Source organism: Falco peregrinus, chromosome 4 (genome assembly GCF_023634155.1).
Source record: "Falco peregrinus isolate bFalPer1 chromosome 4, bFalPer1.pri, whole genome shotgun sequence".
NCBI lineage: Eukaryota > Metazoa > Chordata > Aves > Falconiformes > Falconidae > Falco > Falco peregrinus.
Window position 1 is genome coordinate 34827720 of NC_073724.1, and position 12717 is coordinate 34840436.

Below are 12717 nucleotides of genomic sequence, written 5' to 3' on the forward strand. Positions count from 1 at the left end.
AGAGAGAATCCCAGAAAGTTTTTCGTGTCCCTCTTTTACCTACCCATGCAAATGGATCACTCATCATAGTAGCATCTGAATGCCTCGTTTAACCAGTCACATAAATTTCTCTGTTTTAAAATTGAATTTTGACTATTGATTTTTGCATTCATTTCTAGTTTCTTCTATATTTTATCCAACATGAAGAATGCTGTTCTGTTATAAGGAGGGGTGGGGTGGGAGCGGGCTCCACAAATTCTGCGACAGCTACCACCTCTCCTGCAACCCACTGATTCTGCGTGGCACGTTATCTGCCTATCGATAATCCTTTATCATGTTCCGTAATAAAATCACACTTTCCCACATGCTGCTTTTCTCTTCTCTTCTTTTCTCTTGTAAGATGTTGGGGGTTTAAAAACTGTAGCAGTTTGAATCCGTCTCTATGGTCCTACAAGGAAGCCAGGCTGGATTTGGTGGCAACTGAATGCTGCCTAGTGTCTTTGTCCCTGTTTTGGACAGCACCATTTACACAGACTTAAACAGATACATAACTGCATGTGTTTCACATTGCTCAGGTATTTCCCTCTCCTCCACACCCCCATACCCCCATTCAATGGGTCTTAAAGCATATGAGATGCCTCTGACCCAACTGTCTGCCTATGTACAGGCAACTCTGTGTGTCTGTTCCTGTGAGCGTGCACCTGCAGGGCCAGTGCTAGGGAAGAGGGGGTGTCTACTCCCCCGCACCTTTGTGCAGGGATGCAGTAAGATTTACTGGGGTGAGCGACAGAATTTTAGAGTTACTTCTTATAGAGCATTTGTTTAGTATTATAAGCATCTGCAGATGACTATTTATTTCATGAAGTAATTAACATTCCTAATTAGATGCACCTTGCAGCTGCTGTTAATCTTAATTGGCAATAATGCAGTTACATTTTGATACATATCTTCAGAAGAGTTACAGAGAAGGAAAAAAAAATCTGAAGGGAAAGAAATAAAATTGTTCCCACACAGTTCAGAGAGTTTGCACAAAGAAGATCCCATGGCAACAGCGAGGCCCACAGTTTGCCTTATAAAAATCCAAGAATAGATAATGTATCATCTCTCCTAAAACAACACTTCGCTTCGGAAATCGGAGGGGAAGGGGGCGGGAGGGCGGGGGGGGGGGGGGGGGGGGGGGAGTAAACCACAACAGGAAAAGCGAAGCAGTCTGACCCCCGCGCATGTTGCGCGCCCGGCGTTCGGCCTCCCGCTCCCGGCCCAGCCCCGCTCCCGGGCCCGCTCCCGCTCCCCCTCCCCCTCCCGCCCTGGCTCCGCTCCCGCTCCGGCCCCGGCCCCGCCGCGGGCAGGCGCGGCCCCAGCGCTGCGGGCCGAGGCGGCGCGGGGAGCCGGGCGGCGCCGGGAGGGAGGCCCGCTTCCCAGGAGTTTCTCCAGGATCCCTTCCGAAGGGCCCTCCCCGCCTCGCTCCCTCCTCTCCCCACCCACCCCAAAAACCCCTCCTCCGAAGCCGGCGCTGGCGGGGCGGTGCGGGCGCCGAGGCGTCCATCGGGGGGCAGTAACGGCACCTCCCCGCCGGCTGGGCCCGCGCAGGGCGCGTGCAGCGCAGCGAGCCCATCGCGGCGGAGCGCAGGGATCGTTGTGCACTGCAGTTTCTCTCGCCTCTCTCCCTCCCTCTCTTCCTCTGCTCCTTAGGATATTTTGGGTGGATTGTGGTTGTCAGTCAAGACCTCCTCTTCTTTGCTGATCACTTGTCATTTTCACCGGGGACTAGTATCGTTCGGGCCAAGCGGACAACAGATTTTCTTTTTTTTTTTCCCCTTTCTTCTTTCCCCTTCGGCGATTGCTCCCCCCCCCCTTTTTTTTTTTCTTTTTTTTTTTTTTTTTTTTCCGTAGCGCGGCGGTGCGGGTGCTAGGACCCGGCAAGCACCCTCCCCCGGCTCTCCCCCGCAGCGCTTTCCCCAAGCTGCCCAGCACCCGGAGCCCCCGCCGGCCCACGCCGCTCGCCCAACACTTGTGCGCGGCAGCCGGGATCCGGCCCTCGGCGGCGGCGCGCTGGGCGCGAGCTGCCCGCGGGCGGCGCGGTGGCCCCCAGTTTGGCCGCCCCCTCCTCCAGCCCCCCCCCCCGCTGCACCTGGATGGTACCTCCCGCCGGCGACACGGGCACTTTCTGAACTAGGAAGGAAGGGGCGACTCGGGGGGGGGGGGGGGGGGGGAGGGCGGGGGGCCGCCGAAGTCTGTATGGAATTACCTGCGCCCGCGGCGGAGCTGGCAGCGGTGGATGGATGGGCGCCGCGTCCGCGGCACTGGCGGCCAGCTCAGCCCCAGGAGTAAACACGGGGCTTCTCCGGCCGAGTGCGCAGTGTGGTGACCGGCACTCGCCTCGCTGACTGATCGCACCGGAGGGATATTTCGGGAGACTCCTGTGGGTAAGGTCATTTTATCCAGGCAAAAGCCCGGCATTGCTAAACTTGGTGGCGTGTGATTAAAATGGGTACTTTCAGGATTGCTGCATTACCCTGATGCGAGGGGCTCCAGCCGTTATTGGCAGTTGAGTGGAATAACTGCATTAGGTCTTCTGGTGAGTGCTTTTTGCGATAAATAAATAATTAAAAAAAAGAAATAAAAAATCTTCTCCTCCCTTTTTATTCTTGCACCCTCTGGATTTGGGAGAGTACAGTAAAAGCAAGGAGTCTTTCGTTGTTCCCCCCCCCCCCCCCCCCCCCGGTTTGTGTTATTTTTGCCTGAAAATGTATGTGGTTGTAAAGAAGCACTCCGTGATGGAATCTGTTTAATATGAGATCAGATCCCATCCGCTGCTTAAAACAAATGTTTCTAACTCTGTGCAGCATTCTGCTGCATTTCATAGCTGCAATGGAGGTAAAGAAACCCTGCTTTTCAAGTTGTTAAACTTTAAGGTGGCCGTCCTTATTGATCACGGTACAGTGCTCTGGTGGTGAGGGGGTTAAATGCCACTGGTAATTTGGGATTACAACTGTTCCTGTAAAGCCTGCAAGGAAATTATAAACTGAGGGAGGGTGAAGGAAAAAAAAAAAAAAGAAAAAAAATCTCATCTTGGTAGTAGAGTAATACCATAGATGTCACTAGCCTGAGAATCTCACATCCAGCTGCTCTTACAAAATATTTTTTTCACCCAATAACTTACCTACTGAAACCTCAGACCACGTGTATGGGAGTTAAGATTTGCAAACAGAGATGCTATCTTCAGTATTTCATGTATATATGCATCTGGCTGAGGGACTGTGTGTGAATTAATTCCTCGGTTAGTTGTGGTGTGAAGCAAGACAGGGGAAAAAGGAGAGAAAAGATCGTCTTAAGAACAGAAGTGAGCGAGGGAAGCACTTCAGCCTTTAAAGATTTAAAGGGATCCAAGCAATGCACATTGGTAATCTTTCTTTGGAAAATCAATTCTGATAGAAAGAATGGGGGAAGGCTGAGGGAATCGATAGTGATGACGTTGTGCAGTGCAATGCACTGCAATGCTAAAGTTCTATAGTGTGTGCGCAAAAATATATACCCTTATGTACTGCTGGTGGGTTCATGCATAATGGATGGAAGAAGATATGCAGATCTGTCTGTAGGAAGATGTGGATGTATTTGTGCAAAGACGGCGATTATGTAACTTGATTACATCAGTGGCATCAGTCGCCGATAGTCGAATAATATCCTCATGTAGCGTATCGATCACTTGGGTTAACTTTGTAGCGCTCCCGGCAGCGGGGGATGGAGACCTGGGCAGAGGAGGGGAGATCCTTGCTCAGCTCCTGACAAGGGGTTTGCCTTTTGCAGGCTGCCTTTTGCATCAGCATGCTCCTGACGAGTTTCCCGGGACAGGGAGTTCGTGAGGGAGGAGGCTGCCTAGCTGCTAGTTCAGCCACACCCGCGGAGAGGGCTCCAGAGGAGCCCCTGCAAGGCTGCACAACGGTCCCATTGAGCAGATCCGGCCGCCTGCTCCTCGGCAAGGTCACACGGCAACCTGGGACTTCAGGGCATGGCAACAGCTGAGCGAGCAGAGGAGGAACAAAACCGAAATTGAAATTGATCCTCTTCGCTGTCGCCTACCTCCGAGCATGTCGTTCTGCTGACCTCTCCCAGCGCTCAAGGCAAAGCTGGAGCAGTTTCACCCCGAGTATGTGCAGCGCTTAACATAGATAGTGTTGCCTCTCGGTGTGTGCAATGACTGCCTCGCAGCTTTAGCAGGATGCTGCTTTAGTGTCTTGGCGTACCAGCGTGACTGACTTTAGAAAGAAAGTATTGTCAGCTGTAACTGCCTAACCTACCTGTTACATTTACAGGGAACCTAAAAGGTGGTCCATTAACACATCCAGGCATCTCGGAAGTGAGTAGGTGAAGAGTAAAGGTGTGATAGGAGTCCCATTGGTTTAACTCAGATGGACTTGTTTAACAAATTGTCCACAAAGATAGGAGTATATCACGGTATAATTTACTTTAATATCCATTTTAGAGTCATAAATCACTATTCCTATCTGTTTTGGGGGGAAGCAGGGAAAGAGTACTCCTGGAAGACAGATAAGCTTGCAGAGGCACTGCTGAGGCCCTAGACCTCTAACAGATGCGTTTCTGAAAAATACAAGCCTGAAGAAATCTTAACTCGGCTGAAATAAGTGACCTTATCATCACTGGCCTATGTCCTTCCCTCCTTCACTCTGGATTTATTCTAGCAAAATTTCACTAAAATGCTTTTCAGTTAAGAAGAGGTGAGGGCAGAGTGGCTTTTACATCTCTTGATAAACACGATCTTCACGTACCTATTAGACTTAATGCAGTATCAAACTCACAGTAATTTTACCATTGGAACCATCCTGAACAATATTTTTTTTTCCTCTGCTTCCCTGAAGACATCAGTATTTTAAAGTCGGTCCACCATTATTCATGAGTATTTTCATAATTCTGGAGGATAATTCTGGGCAAGCACTAATAAATCCTGCTAATGTAGTTTTGAGTTTGACATTCGTAGAGTATACTGAGTAAATTTGAAAAAAAGGATATGAAGTTAACTCTGTTTCCATCCTTCAGGGGTCAGAATAACACTATGGCAACTCCCGTGCATTGCTACAGCTCTTAACAATTTTCAGAAATGTCCATGGCATACTCTGTTCTGCCACACATGATTACAGGCATGCTCTTTCTATTTAATTCCTTACAGGACTTTTTGTGACACACAGGCTACATACCTATACCACCCATCTTAAAGGAAAACACAGTTGTCTACAGAAAGTGTAATAAACAGGTGCTGTAAAAGAGTAGGCATTGACAGTGTGGGATTATATCACTTGGTGCATGTAAACTGGCATGCAGCATGCGAGGATTTGCAAATTCAGGGTAACAGAGAGCAGTAAGCAACCAAGTTTTATTTATAGATTAATTTAATTGTAGTTAGCTGTACCCATTCAGTAAAAATAGAGGGGTTTCAGCTCCAATGCAGTATCTGTTCAGTTTGCACCAAATATAGCTTCTTCGATGGGAAACTTTCCTTGCTGAAATAAAACTGCAAATCACTCGGACAAATGAAAAGAAAATGTGAAGAGAAATATTTACATAAAATATTCCCAGGCTCCAAATCTCAGACCACTGAAAGCAGTGAGAGTTTTGCCACCCACTCCTCACTAGTGCTGGAAAGCCAGCTTTTAAAGAAAACAGCAGTGCGTGAAGAATAATCTGTGCATCCCTCTGAAAGAGCAGGCTTCCTACTGTCGGTTTCACTGAAGACAGTAGACTTATTTTACTGCTGACAGGAAATTTTGAAACATACGGGGCAGATCTTAGTGAAGTTTTTTTACTGTTCAGTGATATTCTTGTATTCAGAGTACCTTCTGTGGCTATTATGTTGAACCCATGTATTGGGAAACAAAGCAAAAAATGGATAATTTACTGGGGTTTTCATTCAGTGTATTTGCACTTACAGAGAAGTGTTTGGGTATACTTCTGTGTTTCATAACAGCTATGGTCTTCAGTGGCTGGGAATATTCTTGTTTTTATAGTCACACTGCATGATAATATATGGCAATTGAAACATCCAAGCTGTGATTAATATGATTAAAAACTAGCAACTTATCTAGTGGTGCTCAAGTTGTAAAGTTTAACTGTAGCAGCAAGCGTTTGCACAGCTACAGATAAGGTTGTGTCAGCATTTCTATTACAAACCTCTATCTTGGTGCCATCCATTGTGTCAGGGGTCCATGAAGTAAGAATTTACAGCAGAGACCATAACAGCTGTTTCGGATTACCGTCATGGCCTGTCAGGTCAGTAATCCATGTGTTTCTTTTAAGTCTTCACATGCACATCTACAGCAGCACCAAAGCAGCCATTATGCTTTATCAGTTCAAGTGTATGCTTGTTTTATTGTAAAATGTTATTAAATATGAAATGATGGACCTCAGTGACTCAGAGGGGATCATTTAACCTGTCATTTGTCATGCACTTTCTTATTGTTTTCCAGTTCTTAAAACAAAACCCGATCAAATGCAGCAATGAATTTCACTTGTGATAGCTTAAAATTAATGCACATTTGGAAGAAAACTCTTTTGGAGGGAGGGGAGGAGGGAAGAATGCAGATGAAAGTTGTGGGTTTTTAATGTTAATATTCAAACTTTGTGTGTTCCTCTAAGAGAGTCACGTATGGAACTCCATCTATTGCAGAAGGGGAAAATCCTTCATTATTTGCCAAAGCTATGTAAGACCAGGGCAAGGAAATCAGGTGGTGCTGGTTCTCCGTGTTAAGGTTGGGTACTCTTGTTTTTTCTAGGTCTCACTGTCTCTGTGTGTTATAGGCACTCCTAGGTCATTTCATGATGTTATACTGCACACTATTTATGCCTCAATAACTAGGTCTGAACAAACGAACCAAGGACATCAGTCTTACTGCTTTCTGTGCTTAGAAATTTCATGTTTGTAAGAACAGCATACAGACATATGATAGTCCTTCAATGGTTGTAGCATCAACTGCAGTGATTACCCACAAAGATTTTTTGATTGGGGATGAAGAAGGAGAAAGGGAGAAACTGAAAACATTTAGAATTTTGCCAATACAGTAGATACTGTTTCCATTTTAGTTTTAGTTTTGGGCATGATTTAGGAAATTCTCAGTATAGCTTCTGAAAAGAAACACAGAAACCTAATTCATGCATTGAGAAGATTGATACAATCTACAGAAATCTACACAATCTGCAGGCAGACAAGGGGTAGTACTACTTGGCGAATGGATGACTAGCAGTGTCAGCGAGTTTTGTGTTCTTTGGTCCTTCACAGCTGTCCTCAGTGAATAATGCATTGTAAAAGAGGAATAAAATGGAGACTGGCAGAATGGGTTAAAAAAGGGGGAAGAATCGCATATTAATATACAGACAGTGGTAGTGTAGCTCCTTTCTTTTCAGAGATGGGGTATAGTTCTTCCTTTTGCATGTTTTTCATTAGTAAGACCCAGATGCTTAAAGTTACTGCAGGTCACAATTCCCACTGCTCTAACTTTTCTGGGAATTCTTAAACTCTTCAGTGTGAGGGCTATCACCTTTTTGTTTTCATGCTTGTTTCCAGGCACACAGTGAGACTGCGATCTCTCAGCTGACGCAACTTGAGGTGCTTCTCCATAAGATAATAAATTAGTGGCAGGAACATGTGAGGAGAAGTATTTCCTATTGCCTATTTCCAGCAAAAATCTCACAACGCTTTTACAAGACTGCCTTTTACAAAGTTAGTGCAACTGCCGTGTAAGACCTCACTATCTGTTTCACCTATATTAATTTGCACTTAATAATGTGTGCTTGGACTGTCAGTAACAATTTCAGTAAACTCAATCTAGTCAAAAGTTGACTGTTGCAAGGAAAATGACGTCATAGTAACGTGCATCATTGTAATGCACAGGGAGACACTGCTGGTAAGGTTAGGAGTGAGTTTAACCGGCAGTGACCTGTCTGGGTTCCCAGCCCAGTTGCCTCAGACTGAAAATCACTGTGCGTGAACAGTGTAAGGGACCTGCATGTACATTTGTCCCTGCCTACATCCATTTGGCAGCACATAGGTACTGGATTTGACTCTGAGCTCAGTGGATCATATGCCTCAAGGACAGTTCTACAGAAAGATCTGTTGGTATGATGGAAACCTTGGGATGGAGCCACTGTGTCTGCAAAGGGATGTGTTTGGCCGCGATGCTTTTGTGTGGCACTGATCCCTGGCAAAAATTTTAGCCCGGTGTCTGTCAGGTTGCTGTTCAGTGCACAGAATTTCAGGATGGCAGAGCACAGCTGTTACCATATAGCACCTTGGCATTCCTGCATCCTCGACTTTTCTTCAATGTTTTCTGGCTGTATTCTCCCAGATTAAAACTCTCCCCCCCCCCCCCCCCCCCCCGCAGGATATCTTACCTATGCTCATTTTAGAATAATGTAACTGGAAATGCATGGCATTTTCTTTTTCAGCGACTTGTGTGCATGATGGAGATATGTATGTCTATGAATCAGTCTATAAGATCTGCATATTTATTACAAATGAGTTTATTTTATTCAACATCTCCTATGAAACAGAAAAGGCCTGTGAACTTTCTACTAGACATTTCTCTGTAGGGTCCCATAGCTAAAGTTGGTGTGCTTGCAGCCATGTTAAGTCAGTTTCACTGACAGGCACTGTTTCTCTGTACATATATATATATTTAGTTATGTACACGTACACATGCACAAATACATATGCCTATTTATGCATATGCATACAAATGCATTTACTACCATACATATGCATTTGCTCACATACATGCACAGAGGAATACTGAGAATAAGCCATAATGAGAAAATACTCTAATTATTTCTTCTGCTAAATGTAGGAAGCATAACACCATTAAAACATACCATGAAATGGTAGCTGTTTCTGTGGGTTGATTTAGTATTAGTATAGTTTTTAATGATCTGTAAAGGCAGCTTATTTGACGACAGTACAAATTTATTTTGGAATGCCAAAACAGAAACATACTTCAAAAGGACTATCAAAGATCACTGGTCAAGGCTGTATGGTGTTATCTGTAATTTTACAAATATATATGTAACGCTTTGGAAGGTACGATCTGAATGTTTCTTGGATACCTCTCCAGCAGAACAGATACTATCAAAAACCTTTTGTCCGTTATTATGGAAAGGATCAATTGGAGTATTTGCTCAGTTAGTATCAGAAGAAAGCTATATATATTATAAAGGAATGTAAAACTTTGTTTAGTATTTTTTGTGTAACATTTGCCTTACCAACTGATAACTCTCATATTCAGTATGAATAATGTGTCTGCCTTCGGTCACTTCTTATCCAGAAATCTATTCAGGAAGGAAGGAAGGACCAGAGAATGACAGCAAAAAGAAAAGACTTCTACATGAAAAGATTCCCATCTGAAGAAAGAGATTAAGGCTTTGTGTTATTCAGAAAAAAAGAGGAAGATACGGTATGGGAGAACAGGGGATGCAGTGAGGAATATTGAAGGCTGTTAAAAGATACTTTGGGTTGTCTTAAATACTGTTTCCATGATGACCAATAAAATTTAATTGTGACAAATCTAAAAATGGTTAGAGGAAAGCACTCCTTTACATAGTTCATTAAAATTCTTTGTCTTTTACAGAGAAAAATACAGTGAAGGAAAAGGTCCAGTAGAATAGGATAGCTTGAGTAAGTCCATGAATAAAAGCAAAATTTTAAAAATTTACATTGTAGTAGATAGCTAGATAAGACGATTAACAGCCTGTGTATAGGTAGAATAGAATGCTATCACCTTGTGTACCCCAAAGACCACCTGCTAACTTCCAGTTACAGCGTAATCAATATATGTGTGTGTCTGTGATTTCTAAAGTGTTAAAGATGCTTCCAGAGCATTTGCTGCTGGCTTCCCTTGGAAGTCTGCTGTCTGACTAGATGGTCTGTAAGTGTGTTCCTGTGACCATAGTTCTTCACTGCCTATTCAGTCTACGTATCTGGCAGTTATAGGACTGTTTAATAAAGACTTTATTAATGCTGGCTGGGCAACCTAATTTGGCTGTTTTAAATCCTCATTACCAAAGTCCTGATCCAAAACCCACTGAAGGAAATGGAAGGATGCTCACTGCACTCAGCAGGTTTTGGATCAGTCTCCAGCTTTAATCATCTAATTTCCTGATTTTTGTTAGTTTCTGTGAAAATAAAAATATAAAATATGCTGCTTCTTATCTTTAATAGGTTAACATTGATTGGAAAAAGAAAATCTTGTAAACTTCAATAGAATTCAATAAAACTTCACTATGTTTTTGACAGCATAGTCAGGCTCATCAGTTTCCATCAGTAAAAGGTAAGCAACACTCATGTATTGATTCTTCATAGAAAGAGATGCCTAGATTCTTAAAAAGTTGTTAGGCCGTCTCTGGTACTTGCAGTTGCTATGATGGGAATCTCATAGAGCCCTGTAAATATAATCAGTAAAATATATATGCAGTATTCCTGAGCTAGTTATTTCTAAAAATTTGACAGATTAATCCAATTATAGATATATTTTAATCTTTAGTTAGTTTAACATATCCTTTTTCCTGTTGCCTTATTAGTGCTTTATAATGCATATTCTATTAAAGGACAACCACATGGCTCAATGGGCAGACACTGTACATCTATGGCTGTTCATTTACAAGGGACCTTCCTTAATTAGTGTTTTCCCTGGATTGTGTCTCTTTGTAGTAGCACTCAATGCTTAAGACTCCCATATTAGCTAATGTAATGCATGTTCCTTATTTCTTTGCCATCGTAAAAATACTTTTGCAAGTTGGGAAAAAAGAGAGAAATAATTAGGGTAGGTAAGAGGAAGATGTGTTTCCACAAAGGCTCACAGAGCATGAAGCCCTCCCTGTCATTACTGAAGGGAGATGTGCGGAAGCCCATCAGGGGCAACTGAGAGCCAGACACTAATTTTAGGATCTGTGGTATCACTGTAAATTTTTTACCTTTCTGAATATTCCTCACAGGGACAAAGAAGCAAGTCCTTAGCAATGAATTTTGAATACTTCAGCATGAGACAAATAGGAATAAAATTACAGATGAGTGGCATTTAATTCCAGTTACTGTTTTATGGTACTACTTTGCCAGAAATGTTGATATTTAATAAATAAAATTTGAAGGTATTGGACCTGCAAGGCCTGAAATCAGTTCCTTTCACTAGTTCCAAATATTTCTTCACTGTAAAACTTGACTAATTTTATCCATCCTTCGGTTTCCTGCCTCTAAACGCTGGAAGATAAAAACCACCTCCTGCCCTCTTGTCTTTTGATATGTTTCATCTATTTATAATGCAAACACTTTGTTTAAGATTTCTTTTTTATTATATGTGGAGTAGGGTTAGAGAAAGAGTTAATGCAAATTTCTTCTCCCTACCTCATTGGAAATTCACTTCTGCCAGCCTTTGAAAATCATGGAAAGTATTTGATTTCCTCAAGAAAAAAAGTAATTTCTGTGTAGGTTAGAGGATGGGTCTTTTCATACTTTTTTTACATTTAGTACTTAGATTTTGGGAGGATTTAATCAAAAGATGACATTTAACATATAAAATTTTAATGAAAACATTTTCTTTTCTGTAGAAAATTAATCAGGGATGATAATTTCAGAGTATCTAATGCAGTTTCTTAGCAGAACAGGACTCTCAGCTAAGTTTTTTATATACTAAATAATACAAATATGAAAATAGTACCGTGAGTCATACTACCGGGGGTGGCTGGGTCAGCTGCTTGATTCTTCAATTCTAATCAGTCTTTTTAGTGTAAGGTTACCTGACTATTCATCTTCTTCTTTTTCCATGTTGTTTGAATTAATTATTTATAAAATTTGGATGGGCACGAATCAAAGGTGCCTTCACGTTTTATAATTTTGCCAGGGTTCAGGTGTAACCCACCTAGTTACCGGAACAAAAATATTAATAGTTTTTTCTGGTTTTGATGCTGAACTTTGACCCCATGTTTGCTGCTATTCATCAAATCTTAATCCAGTAGCTGCGGAGTTGTGGGAAAGACTGCTGTTGGTCTCACTGTGTAGTGAATTAGATTTGGGAATCTTATTAGCAGCAAGAATCTTGTTTCATGCAGTGCATATGCCTGTCAGTGCAGGGGCATCACCTGTGGTATGCTCACCAACACTGCCTTTGTGAAGGGCAGCTTTTCCGAAGGGGAGGCTGAAGCAAGGCAGTTCCTGTTTCGCCAGGAGATATTCCCAGAGACCAGGGGATCTCGGGTTCCATACACAAACCCTTCGCCATTTGTTTCAAGTCTCGTTACTAGAAATGGCAAGCCGTGCGCAGTGCCATCCTTTGGGCTAATTCCAGATGAAGGCTTTTGCTCGCAGTCGGACCACAGAGCTCAGCAGTGACGCCGGCAGCGTTTCCCCTGTCACAGCTGGCCGCAGGAATACACCCGGCCAGCGGGCTCCGTGCCCGGCGTGACCTGTCACCTGGAGACTTGTGGTCTCCGTAGCTTTGTTTAATACAAGACATCTTTGTGTGCTTCAAAGATACTCGTGTTTGCTGATGGGGAGGAGTATTAAGTTAAGCAAGGGTAAACTGATTTCACACAGAAACTCCTGTCAGTGCTCTGTGTTGCATCAAGAATAAGCTTAGAGTAACTCCTCTGAAGCCATTTCATTTGGCTTGCCAGGTTGAGTCCAATATGAACCTTCAACATAGATATTATTGCATTAATTTTAATGAATAAAGATCACAGACACAT

The 12717-nt window shown here is 43.2% G+C and overlaps 1 protein-coding gene across 1 annotated transcript in view; it reads left to right on the forward strand.

Moving 5' to 3' along the window:
* Positions 1–2222: 2222 nt before the first annotated feature.
* Positions 2223–12717, forward strand: part of IL1RAPL1 (interleukin 1 receptor accessory protein like 1) — a 766315-nt gene continuing 755820 nt past the window's right edge. The window contains exon 1 of the mRNA XM_055802804.1: positions 2223–2405. The gene's annotated coding sequence lies outside the window, so the exon portion shown is untranslated. The remainder of the gene's footprint in view (positions 2406–12717) is intronic.